This window comes from Chroicocephalus ridibundus, chromosome 3 (genome assembly GCF_963924245.1).
Source record: "Chroicocephalus ridibundus chromosome 3, bChrRid1.1, whole genome shotgun sequence".
Taxonomy (NCBI): Eukaryota; Metazoa; Chordata; class Aves; order Charadriiformes; family Laridae; genus Chroicocephalus; species Chroicocephalus ridibundus.
The window spans coordinates 1,316,230-1,329,513 of NC_086286.1; the positions used below are offsets into that span (position 1 = coordinate 1,316,230).

General features: G+C 42.7%; 1 long non-coding RNA gene across 6 annotated transcripts in view; it reads left to right on the plus strand.

Moving 5' to 3' along the window:
- Positions 1 to 360: 360 nt before the first annotated feature.
- LOC134513961 (uncharacterized) overlaps positions 361 to 13,284 on the plus strand; it is a 497,182-nt gene continuing 484,258 nt past the window's right edge. For all 6 annotated transcript variants that reach the window (XR_010070574.1, XR_010070573.1, XR_010070572.1 and 3 more), the window contains exon 1: positions 361 to 504. This is a non-coding gene — a long non-coding RNA (uncharacterized LOC134513961). The remainder of the gene's footprint in view (positions 505 to 13,284) is intronic.

The following is a 13,284-nucleotide window of genomic DNA, read 5'->3' on the forward strand; positions in this document are numbered from 1 at the left end:
GAACCTCTGCCTTTTCCAGGAGGGCGCCGGGCAGGCGGCAGCCCGGGCTGCAGCAGGGAGGGAAACACGCACCCCCCCAACCAGCGGCAACAGCCTCCCTCTCCTAATGCCTCCCATCGCCCCCCCACCAATGTCCGTATTTATACATAAATATATATGCATCAATATTTGTAAAACCAGCAGTTGTTAAATGCGGCTACTAAATAACAACCCTTAAAAAAAAAAAAAGGAAAACAAAAAAACCCAACACCCCACACAAGCCATAATGATGATGATGATGATGACGGGAGGGGGGGAAATAAATAAATAAAAGCGAGCGGGAGTCGGCGAGGGAGAGGGAGGCAGGTTCAATTATCTAAACAAAGAAATCATGGCGGAGTGTTTACATTTGGCAGCCCAAAGACTGTTGGATTACGGAACCCCCCCAAACCCAAGCGGCCCCCCCCGGCCCCCCGCAGTAGCGCCTTGCCGGAGCCCGCCCGCCGACATCTCGCCGCGGCCCGGGTAAGTGCGGAGCTTGCGGCGGCCGGACCCGCGCCCCAGCCCTCCCCGGGCGGGCGGTGAGGCGGGGGCCGAGCCGGCTCCCCCCGCCCGGTGCCGTGTGTGTGTGTGTGTGTGTGTGTGTGTGTCGGGGGGGTACACGGGGTGCGCACGCCGCCGCGCTGCCCCCGGGCTCGCCGCGCCCCCCTCGCTGCGCCGGGCAGGGGCAGCCTGTCCCCGTCCCTGCGGCCGCGGTGCCGCCTCCCCGCCCCGGGGTCACGGCGCCCGGCGCTGACTGGCGGCTCCGCCCCCGCGGCCGGCCCCGCCGCGCCCCCCGCCCGCCCGCTGCCGCCGTGCCCCGCCGGGCGCAGGCGAAGGGGGGGGCGCTCCGCCGCTGTCCCGGCTCGTGCGGCAGGCTCCGCTCCTCGGGAGCGGGGAGGCCCGAAATGGGCGTCTGGGGCGAAGGGGGGGAGGACGGAAGGGGACTGGATGCGGCTTCTGCTCCCGGTGTCCGAGAGCCCCATCGCAGAGGGGACCAGAGGAGGCGGTCGGGAGCTAGCGACGGCACTGAGACCTCCCTAAAACACCCTCACACCCAAACGCTCTAGCTGCCAAATGCCCTTGTCCCTAAATGCCCTCTCCCCCAAATGCTTTTGCCCCGCATATGCTTTTACCCCTAAATGCTTTTGCCCCCAAGCGTCCTCAGCCTCAAACACCCTCACCTTCAAGGGTCCTTGCCTCCAAAAGCCCTTGCTCCCAAACTTCCTTGCCCTCAATCCTTTTGTTCTAGTCTCCCTCACTCCCAAATGCTCTTGCTTCCAAACAGGTTCACACCCAAAGAGCATCATCCATCGCCCCCAATCTTACTCGCACCAAAACACCCTCACAGTTCCCCCTCCCCCCCAATCCCTCTTGCCCCCAACCTCCCTCAACCAAGTAAGGGGTTTAGCATCCCTTGGTGTTCCTCAGAACTGCCCTCACCCCCCAGTGGTCCCTGTGAAACAGCCAGAAAGGTGCCTGGGTCCCTTCCCTGCCAAAAAGCAGCCCCCAGACTGCTGATCTGACACTGAGCCCCCCATAGGCCACTGCTGTGAAATGTGGAAATGACCCTTTCAAGCAGACTGCAAGTGTTGCTCCCATGTGTCCATCAAAACGTCCCCTGGCCCCAGACACATCTCAGTGCTAGAAAGCTGTAAAACCAATTTGGCACCTCTGCCCTCCTGGATCTGGCTAACAGGCAGTGGCTCCCCCTGCTTTTGTGGTACTCTCTCATCCCTGTATCAGAGTGTTGGGGAGGTGGCAACACGCATGTATTGCTTCCTGGGTTTTGCAGGCTGTTTTGTCAGGGTAGAGGCTGGGAGCAGAAGGACCAGCAAAATGACTACTGCGGTAATAGGACCTAGGGGCTTGGGAAGGCAGCTGGCTGGTTCCAGGCTTTTTCTGACACAGTGCTGAACTTCGGTATGTTTCTGGGGCTGTGTTCCCACATGTCCCAAATTCAGAGTGCATCGAGCTATGTGAGATTGAGGCAGGTAGAAAAGATACCTCTTTCTTTATTTCTTTTTGAACTGCTTGGCTTTAAAAGTTTGTGGAGGTCAAACTCATGAATGAAAGAAAAATGCTTGATATTGCATAGGTATGAGCCACTGTAAGCGAAAAAGGAGGCTGGGGCTCGGGGAGTCTGAGACATCCACTTTTCATGCTTGTCCATGTCCCTTCTCAAGGCAGTGGGTTTTACAGTTGTTTATTGTTGTGATGTTGAGAAGCCCGTGTTCGTATCAACATGGTGGTGGTGGTGCATTGAACCCATGAGGAAAACTGAAATGTGGAGATGGGTATCGGTGCCGCTGCCGGGTGTGCTTGTGCAAGGACGGTGGGTTTGGTTCCAGAGGGACTGTCTCTTTGCTGGTCCGTGGGAGCACACGGGGCACAAAGGGGTTGTCAGAGTGTCCTGCAAGCAACAGCTGGTGCACAAGATTCATGTCTGTCTACAAACCCTCGGCAGTTGTCTTGTGTTACCAGGTGGTGTGGCGGCAAGTTGCATGACAAAGTTACAAAGCATAGGTTAGCGCTGAGTGCTAAACCATGCAAAATTTTGTCTCTGAAGAAGAAAAAGCAAAGAAAATTATGTTTTCATTGCTCAGAAGGTCATTGCTCAAAATCTCTTGTTCCCTCTCCCCTCTTTATTCCCTCCTCTGCAGCTACATTCCCCTACATCTACATTTAGGCCAGGCATTTCTGGGCTTGTACATTCTGTGGATAAAAGGCCTGTTGAGGAAATTCCCCATACACTTCGATTTTTTGCCACTTTACTTTCTGCTTGAACTATCAGTCTCTGAAGGTCTGAGGCTGTTTTCTCAAGGAAAGCTCTTAATTTAAGTGGCCTGTTAACTGTTAATTGCTGTTCTGTTCTGGCTATTTACCTGAATATCATGTCAAACCTGCTGTTCTGGTCTGGAGGCTACACTGGTTATCTGCTCTGATCTCTAAACTGCTACTGCTTTCTGCTGTTTTATTGAAGACCAAGGTAATAGTTCTTTTCTTAATGCAAACTGACATTTCCTTAGATTTAAGGATTTTGTTGAGCAAGCAGTCCCACTTGAAACCGCTTATACAATAATCTCAAAAAAAGGCTTCCCTGAGACTTAATATTCAAAGAATTTTGTTGTTTCCTGTTCCTCAGTATGGGTGTGTCTAGAGGAGAAAAACGTTTGAAGCCAGGCAAACAGCTGAAGAGTTGATGGGTAGGCAGTTAACAGAGTTAGGCAGGACCTCCTGCTTATCAAACTACAAACATTGGTATGTTCAGTGTAAGGAAAGCTTGAACTTTTAATGTATGCTTACCAGGCTGATTGGAAGCTTGGAGAAGGTCATGTTATCTGCAGGGCTGTCTTGAGATCTGGGCAGTTGATGCAATTCCATCCCTAGAAAAAATTTTTTTCATTTACTGTATTTGGTAAAGGTAGGTTCTGTTTTCTGGTAACTAACTTCATAAAATCAATGTCATATTTGGGCTGTTTGACTGGGATAGTTACACAGAAATGATAAAAACACGCTGGCAGAATGGATATAATTTTGTCTCAGACTGAAGACAGCATTAATGGGGCTGGTTCCTTTTTGGTGAGTGTTTGTATTTTTTTGATTAATGAGAGTTCATTCGGGTATTGAGAGAAGAAGAGACCTCTCAAATGACGCTGAATCTGTTTCCCCGGTATGTAATAGAATGAAACTCTCAGGCTGTCGCTGGACAGTAAGATATTCTGACATGAATATATATTTTGGAGCTCTGCACAAAATGAGGATTTCATGCATAGGCAACACAGTGTGACAAGTCATATCCTGTGTGACCTTGTGCTTACAGTATAAAGTTGTGTAATAATATATTCTGCTATATTAATACACAAAATAAATAGAACGTACCTCATTTTTATGCTAATAATGATATTTTTCAATTCTAAGCACCTTTTATGCTAAGACCTCAAAGTAAATTACAGGTGGGAGTAAACCAAGCTTCACAACACCATTGTGAATTTTAGTAGTATTATTCAGAGACTAGTTGGAAGGTATCTTTATTAATTACTTAATTTAATTTTTGGTTAATTGTTGTCTGGTTTGCTTACATTCTGATACTGTTCTCTCTCCTCGTATGTTAACAATAAAATACGATCTTACGAAAGTGAAAGGAAAGAAATATTTTCATTTCAGCCACAAGAATGGACAGATCTGTCAAGGCTAAGGGGAAAAATAATACTGAGTTTTCTTCCTCAAGGAATTAGCAGAGATTTTGCCAGTAGGATGTATTTTATGTGGCTGGAACATAAAGTAAATTTGGGATCACTGTGATGTGTGGTTCATCCTATGGTGTAACTGTGGGTGAAAGGCTGATAAGACTTTACAAAGAGGTTAGCTGAGGCAACAAAAGAAACCTAAATTATTTTGTTTCATTCGCATCACAAAGGATGGGATTTCCAAAAGTGCTGATTACTGGCTTAGTTCTACCGTCGTTGTTAATGTCAGTGGTAAAAATGCCATTTACTCCAGTGAGAGCAGATGTGGGCCACTGTGTGCTTTTCCAGTCCTGTCCTTTATGTTTGTAAAGTGTGAGTTGAATCTTGCATTCCTGATGCTCCAGCGTGTGTTTCTTACAAACTTCGGCACAGGATTTGATTCTCTATCGTATCCCTGTATGTGGAGATAGAGTAGCATTTCTGGGATAAGAATCCAGTTCGTAATGTTCTTTAGTAGCTTCTTCTCCATCCATGTTAGTGAGGCTGTATGGGCAGCCAAATAATGCAGAATTTACTCTAACTTATTAATGCATATTTACAACCTTAATTCCAGTTTAACAGAATGTTTTGTGGTGGAACATTTACAGAAAGAGCATGTGGAAAAATTATCACTGCATGCATTAAGCACAAAGAAAGCATCCCTATACTGCTGTGTAGGAGCGACTGACAAAACAGAACATATTACAAGAAACTATCTTTTTCATTAAGTCTGCACAAAATGAGGATTTAACGCATGGGCAGCACAGTCAGTCCCAGCGGTTTAGTGCCCATAATCCCACCTTGAAAATGGCTTCACAATAATAATTACTATTACAAAATGGACAGTGTTTCCAATTTTGGCATGTCTACTTCACACGTAACTAATTGCAGACACAGAAGGCGAGATCTTATTTTACCAGCCACCTAGTTCCAGAAGTGCAGCTGCGTTAACCTTCCCGTAAGATTTCCAGTCTCAAACTGACAACTTTCTGCTTTGCCTTATTTTGCCACAATAATGCACAGCATGTGTGGCAGCCACCCTCACTTTGCCGTGCTCATACTATCCCTGGACATTAAGATACTATGACATGAATATATATTTGTGAGCTTTGCACAAAATGAGGATTTCACGCATAAGCAACTTAGTGTGACGAGTAGTATCCGGCATGACCTTGCAAATGCAGGCTGAGCTCCAGAATAAACAGCTCAAAAGAGGAAGGAGTATTGCCGATTCTTGGGTTCTGGAAGGAAATCCCATTGTTTGGTTCCATGCATATGACTCTTCCTACAAGTTCCAAAAACTTACCTGCTTTACACATGTGGTGAAGTACCCAGAGAACAAAAGATTCCAACTAATTTTTGAAAGGCAGGGTTACTATAACAGAAAATCCATAATCATCAGTAGAACTTACCACAGAGAGCTGAAAATCCTCTTCATCGTTGGAGATGTCAAAGCTCCTGGGTTCCAGATGTGGAGTGCTGTTTCTCATTTTAATAGAGCCTACATTTGTCACTTGTTTAGGCTGTAGTTCCCATCTCCTGTACATTTTCTTGTCAGCTTTTTTCTCTTGCTAAATGAACGATACTTTTGGATGGGACAGTTTTTTTCTGCCTTTCAAAAATAAGCAGCGTGACCTTTTTGAAGTTGAAAATAACATATATGTTACTGATACATATAGGAAGGTCAGAAAGTGTCTCCTTACACCTCTCTTTCTTACAGTTTAGAACAATCTGGAGCAATCTGGGCCCTTGTCAGAGCTGGCCTTGGTGACGGGCAGCCAGACCCCTGGGTGGGGGACAGAGGAGGTTGCAGACCCTGTTGGTGCAGTCGGAGCCCCAACAAATAATTGGCCATACTAATGTTGCATATAATAAAAGCATTATTTATGCACAGCTAATGACTCATCAGTGTGAAGTTTTCTAGGAGGTTATCTTTGCATAGATGGTATTATTGTACGTTTTTGTTCAGGGGAACTAAAATGAAATATGATCTTGAAATATGCATGTTATCCTTATTTAGACTGTATCAGAGTTGCATATTATTTATCACATTTTCCAGTTCTTTATTGTTTAAAATTTTGGTGGGTTTCATTGGCTTTTTAGGCATAAACCAGTCTACAATTGTGGGTTTGTGGTTAGTCCTGGAGCATAAAGCCCTGTAGAAAGAAGACAGGAAGGGGTCTCAAGAGGCCACCTTCCTTGGTCAAAGGCAGGATAGCTGTGCCATTATTGGTGAAAGTTTGGTCACTCTGTTCTTAAAAACCTTCTGCAACAAAGATTTTGTAGTCTTCCTGGGCAACCCATTGACCTAAATCTCTCCTGCTGTATTGAATTCCGTTACCACTTGTCCTATCTAAATTGGACATAAAGAGGAGTCTTTTCCTTCCTCTCTGTCTTTTCGTGTATCCAGAGAACACTACTGTGTCCCTGCCAGTCATCTCCTCTTGGGACTAAGCAATGCCAGTTTCATCCGCTGTTCCTCAGAGGTCAAGTTCCAGACTCCTTACAGTTTGTCCAGACCCATCCCGAAGGGCTGAGCCAGCAGCTGGCTCAGTCTCACTCCACCCGGTGCCCTACCATCTCTCATTAGGATGGAAGTAACTTTGGTTTTGTCAGTGCTCGTGTTTAAACATCCCGGTGTAGTGTTTTCTATTTAGATTCAATTCTTAGGGCTTTATTATTACATGAGGCTTGTAGACAATGGAGAAAGTAGCATTAATAAAAATGAATAACATATCTTAATATGCAGTATACCTTATTTGTAAAATATTTTTTCTTTGATGAGTTTTATCTTTCCTCTCCTTCCTTTTCTAGCTGGGGAGATAATTTTAGGTAAATGACAATACCACTCCTATTTCCAGTGTAAGGATAGGATTGTTCGGAGTGTAACACAGCCCCATACTATCTAACTGTCCTACATATTTATAAGAATAAGTTATTCTGGTTTTGCTTTTGCTATGGTCTGTTAGGAAAATCACACCTAAATGTTAGAATTATTGATATATAGATGCAGACACAGCAGATGCTAGACTCAGTGCATACATTGTGGCCTAAGAAAGCATTCATTTTGCTTCCAAAAAGCATTCTATAAAGTATAATATATTTGATAATATTTCTTAAAATGTGAAGTCTTTGAGGTTGGGATATTCATAAATGTTTGCAGAGCACCTAGCATTCATCTCTGATTGGGGCCTATGGGTAGTTTAAAAACATAAATATTTAATGGTAATGGTAATTACCCTTTTTTCAGAATAATAACATCTTTGAAGTTCCATCTTGGGTGAGTGAAACCCCCCTAATAATTTTTTTTTCACCACTTTGAAGAATATTCTGTTGTCATTGGAGGCATTTCTGGAATTCATACATTTCAAAAATGCCACACTTCATAAATTACAGAACTGTCTGCTCCAAGCTGTCTCCTGCTTCAGCTGTACAGAAAGCAGGTGGCACGACTGAGTGTATTCTGTGGATGTTTCGATCTTCTCCAGAACTAGGCTGGAGTAAACCACCTGAAAAGTATTCATACAGACCTTGGGTCCTTAGCACTGTTTTGCTTTACAGATCATCCCTTGTTTCCCTGCCGTATCTGCTACTGTGGACATGGTTCTTCAGAGCCGAGAGGCCATTAGGAAATACCCCCGCCACTGATTGCATTACACGGAGTTCACTGCTTTACTGAAAAATCTCCAAGGAACGTTCTGTCAGATACCAACCCCTAACCACAGCAAAGTATTAGTGGCCAGCCCAGCCCAAACCACAACGTATACTCTGCTTTATTAAAATTGTGAAAGAAAAGACGGAAGAGTTTTCTTTTGACTGCCTTTACGAACCTTTGTGGAAAAGGCCTATTAATGGAACTATTTGTCGAGTCCTCTGCTTCATTTTCGTTCAGTGCCCCTGTGGTAAGATACCTAGCAAGGGAAAGACTTCGCTATATGGCACTGCAACCGCGCAGAGAGGTACTTTAATTGACCTATGAAAACTCGACAGAATATTGACTATATGGTATCCATTTAAAAATGGCTGTCATGATGTATTGACAGCAGCACTAGCAAATAAATAATACATATTTTTAAAATTTCTGTAATTACATGTTTACCCAATAGGCCAGAACAGCTCCGTCCCAAGGAGCTGTTGCAGTCTGAGTAAATAATACATGTTTTAAAGTCCATAATTACATATTTAAACGATAGACTATCGAGGAAATAATGCACATTTTAAAAAGTCCATAATTACATATTTACATGATAGTCTGTAAATTCTGTAATTACTTATTTACACAATAGACCATAGCAGCTGTTACAGTCTATTATGGTAACTCTCATAGAATTATATTATGGATTTTTTTATAACTTAAAAAATAAGTATATTTAACCAGAAAATTGTATTGTCAGTCTTAAAAACCCCCACAAACCTCTAACTTAAGAAAAGCTGTGTAAAGGTAAAAATTTAGGGTGATATAGAGATAGCAAAGTTCTTATCCCTTCAGTGATGAATGTCTTTTGTTAGCATGAGGAGCTTATGATTTGTCATTAATTTCAGAATTTCGTTATTTAGGTAGCTGAAATAGAAATATGCAGCATTATGATTATACTTTCCTTATTGTCATGTAGACGTTCAATTTGGATAAGCATTTGGGATTCTTAAAATTCTTCAGTTCCCGTTCTGCTCTTATTAAAATCAGTGATAAAACTCCCATCAACCCTGGTTTCAGAAATCATTTATATCGAGGACAGCACTTAAGCATGTACTTGAAATCAATGGCACTTAAGCATCTTTTAAAAATAAGCACATACTTAAGGACTCTCATGAATTCTGATGGACCGAAACATATGATTAAATGCTTTCCGAATTGGGATACTGTCTTCCATGAAAGCAGAACTGGAACCTTTCACATGCATGGCTTATTGGTGGGCCACAGGTTTTTTGTTGGCCGAGATGTGGCCTGTCCCTGAGGAACAGCTTTTTTAGCATGTTTAACTACAGACCTACGTGCGTGAGAATCAGTGCTACAGCAAATGTGTTGCCGCGTCTTTGTTCTTTGCAGAGATTCATGGATTGAGAATTCATCCAGTGTTTTCCATAGCTCAGCTGCTGAATTTATTCCTCATGTTAAAGACTGGATCAATACACCTAAATGAGACTTCTGTCCATAATTGCTACTAAATAGCAAGGCTAAATCAAGCAAGTCAGAATGTGGCATTTAGCTCAGCCGGACCTTATGCATTTAGTAACGAAACAAAGTATGAGAGAAACCTTTGATCCTCGCCGTTACTTTCATTAAAACATTTTGAGTTAAGAGCATTTGAACTGTTGGGAGCCCCATTAATAGATGCTCTTTAAATGTAATGAAATATGCAAATGTGTTTGACAATGGTTTGAGGTTGAGACATTCAGCTGCACTATATAGGCTGGTCACAAAATTTGACTCAAATTTCGGTAATTGGAGTCAAATCAGGTAAACAAATCAGGTAAAAGTGGGAACGTTGTGTCTTTCCTTGGCAATAAACAGTATAGCACCAAATTTGGCAGAGCGCTATCTATTCAGAAATAAAGAAGCTGTTTTATCCAGTGCAATATGCAGAAATTCATTTGCGCAGAGAAAGAAAAGCCTCACAAAGATAGACTTCTACTGGTTTTTGCTATGGATCTTCCCAGATGTCGTTACTGACACCAGTGCAGACATTTGGATATTCGGTTAAGTGACCTGGAGCTTCAAAGGCCAAAGAGAAATTCCATATCAATCCTTTGTTAAAAGCACAAAGCTAGTAGAAGAAACGATTACGTGGCAGGAGCCTAATTCTTACCTCTTGCATAGTGCTTTTTACCTGTGTAAAATAGATAAACAGCATTACCTGACCGGTTAGTCTTTGAAACCAGCAAATGAAAACAAGGGATGTAAGGGATTAGGGAAGCAAATGTGACAGCAATAACCTCAGGTTATGGAGGGACCATATTTAAATGGTTTAAAATTAAAAACATCTTCATTTTTGCATTCTCCACAACAAATCCTTGTATTTGAGAAGTAAAAAATAGAAGACATGGTCTCTCTTGTGGGACAGCCCTGTGGCACTCAGTACAATGAGAAGAACCGATCCTCTTCATGCAAGTGCTATCCCTGTGAAACTGTCAAGGCCAGTTGCTGTGTCATTTTCCTACTCTGTTTTCCGTTAAAATATATACACATAAACATTTGCTGTTTTTGTAACACTTCCAAGCTTTACACTTGACTTAACATATAGGAGTTGTCATCTTTTACATGTGCATCCTAATCCTGCAAGTTAGTCACCTTCTTTGAAGGTTTTGCGGTTCTTCAGCTTTTCACCAGGTGAATGTTTGGAGTCTTCGCTTCTCCCACCCTTTTTTATTTGCGTGGCATCCATCCTTGCCAGGCAGGCATGTTATCTGCCAGAAGTTCTGTTACAGATTATTGCTAAATAAAGATTTTGTGTTCTTTAACTGTGACGGTTCTCTAATAATTCTGACCTGAGGTGGAATACATCCAGAAGTGCACGATATAAATTTACACAAATAGACAAGATGTGTTGCACAATATAAGCTATATAAAGGGAAAGCTTTGTTATGATATCCTTTTTGGGCACAAACCAGCTTATTTTATTGTGAAAAATCCTACTGGGGAGCCAGCACAGGGAGTACTACATGAAGAAGGCAGGCAGATTCCAGCACATTATATTTGCCAATAAGCAGTACTTTGCACTTGTAATTTTGTTAATTGTCAAAAGTAATTTAAATTCATCAATTATCAATGAGTAATTCTATCAGCAGCGCTTCTAGGAAAAGTTAAAATCCCAGTTGGATTGACACACCACTTTCTCCTTCAGAGACACATAAATTTAGTTCAGAGTACTTTATCTCACATGGTATTTTGGAATGTTCTTGAACAATTCGTTTTGAGGCTGAAGTGAGACTTTATTGCTGTCTTTATCTATGCAACAGGAGAGTGTGTGTCTTTTTGAGAAGACAGAGCCAGACTGTTCTCTGAGGTGCACAGTGAAAGGGGAAGAGGCAATGGACGCAGGCTGCAGCAGGGGAAATTCTGACTGGCTGTTAGGAAGAATTTGTCACTGGGAGGCTAGTCAAACGCGGGAACAGGTTACCCAGACTGAAGTCTCAAACCTTGGCAGCTTTTTGCACTGGGGTCCCAACCATCTTTCGTAGGTTGCTACAGACGTAGGACAGGTTTTGGCTGTGGTCCCTCACCGTCTTGCCCGTATTCTGCAGGGAGCTTTCGGATTAAAAAGTGCCGTGCTCTATACAAATCAACCGTTACTATTACTGGTTTGTGGTGGTCCCCATTTGTGATAGAAAAGCAAGTGATTACATCACTTGGCACCTATGATGACAAATACATATTTGTCAGAAATAGTTATGTACTTTATAAGCACTTGTTAGTTTTCTTTTATTGCTTTTTTTATTATAATGGAACTTGAGGACAGAGCCAGATTTCTTCCCTGCAGTGTTAACTACAGTAAGAGGTAGCATTATGGAATGTCATCTGTGGCTTCTTATAATGACAAATATTTCTGAGACAAAACGTTGTGAAAACTCATATGTATAAATTCCTCTATGCCGGCTATTAGGATGAAGAATAAAAGTACAGCTTACTATTACTAGGGATTTGTCAGCAACTAAATGACTCCTCACAGGTAGAGATCACCTCCTTCTTCGTACCGTCTTTTCTATAGTTTGCTTGCTGTTCTTTTAAGATCTTTGTGCAAGCAGTGTATCTTTTCCATATAGGCCAATGTCTGGCATTTGGTGATGCCAGGTGCAGCTGAGGAACACCTCAAGGAAAGAATGACTGTCCTTTAAATGCCTTTCCTCTCGGTCCTCTATACTCTTTGTTAAATGTAAGAATCTGTGAATATAATATTGAGCGGGCTGGGCCTCTGGAAAGGGAGCCACACGCTGCAGCAGAGTTGGCCGAGGAGGCCTATATTCTAGCTAGATAAACCGGGACTCAGGGAAGCCGAAGGACTTTCTCGAGGTGCCCCTGGCAGGAAGGTAATGCAGCTGGCACAGCACCGAGGCGTTTGGCCAGTTTTGTCCCCTGCCTTAGTCAAGAAAAAATGGGGCAGATTGGTACAGATAGTTGTTTTCCTTCTCTCTTAAATGTATTCTGAGCGATGAATTTGATGAATTTCAGTGTTCGTCAAAGCAAAGGAAGTTTCACTGTAGCTCTGACTAACTAGAGTGAGAGTCACTGTGGGCAGGTGTTGTGCAAGCGAGCCCTCACAGCTGTGTCAATGGACTTCAAACCTGACCTGCTGCACCCCTTCAGGGAACTGTCAGGCCTCTCTAGTTCAAAGAGGATAAAGGGGAATTGGGCTGTAGTTAACAGGTTCATCTGTTTTTCTGTTGCATGGAGTCTTGACTCTTTGTTTTAAAGGATGTCGGAAAAATATCAAGCAGAGGACTAATGCGAGGGCTAATATGAGGAGCAGGAAGAATGTCATACAAAGCGAAATGACCGTAGCTAAGATCTATCCATAGCAGCCGAGCAGAATAGCTGTGGTTCTGCCCTCCTGAGTCCCACAGAAATTTAAACAGTCAATTAAAATGATATGTGTAAGAAAGACCAGAAAAACGATAAGTCAGCAAGTTTTCGGGTACAACAAATTCTATTTACATGTAATCAATGTCATCCTTTCTCTTTAATTCTGTTCATTCTCTACGGCTTTTGTTTAAAGGATGTGTATTTTTAAAATGCAGCTGAAAAACTTTCTGAAAGCATAATGCTTAAATAGGTCTGGGTTTGGTCTTGATAGTTTTATGGTTATGCAGTTAAAATAATATTGATAACGAAAAATAGACGCCTTTGGTGGTGGTAGCAGTGCATGTTAAGTTGTTCGTGTTGTTCAGGAGATATGTTTGAAATTCAGAAGGTCAGACTTTGAGAAATCAGGTCTTCAGATAATCAAAATAATTATTTCCCCAAATGTTGGTATTCTGTCTTTTGAATACTTGATGTTCACGCACACAAAGATAAATGCTTCAGCTGTTGTTCTATGGAAGC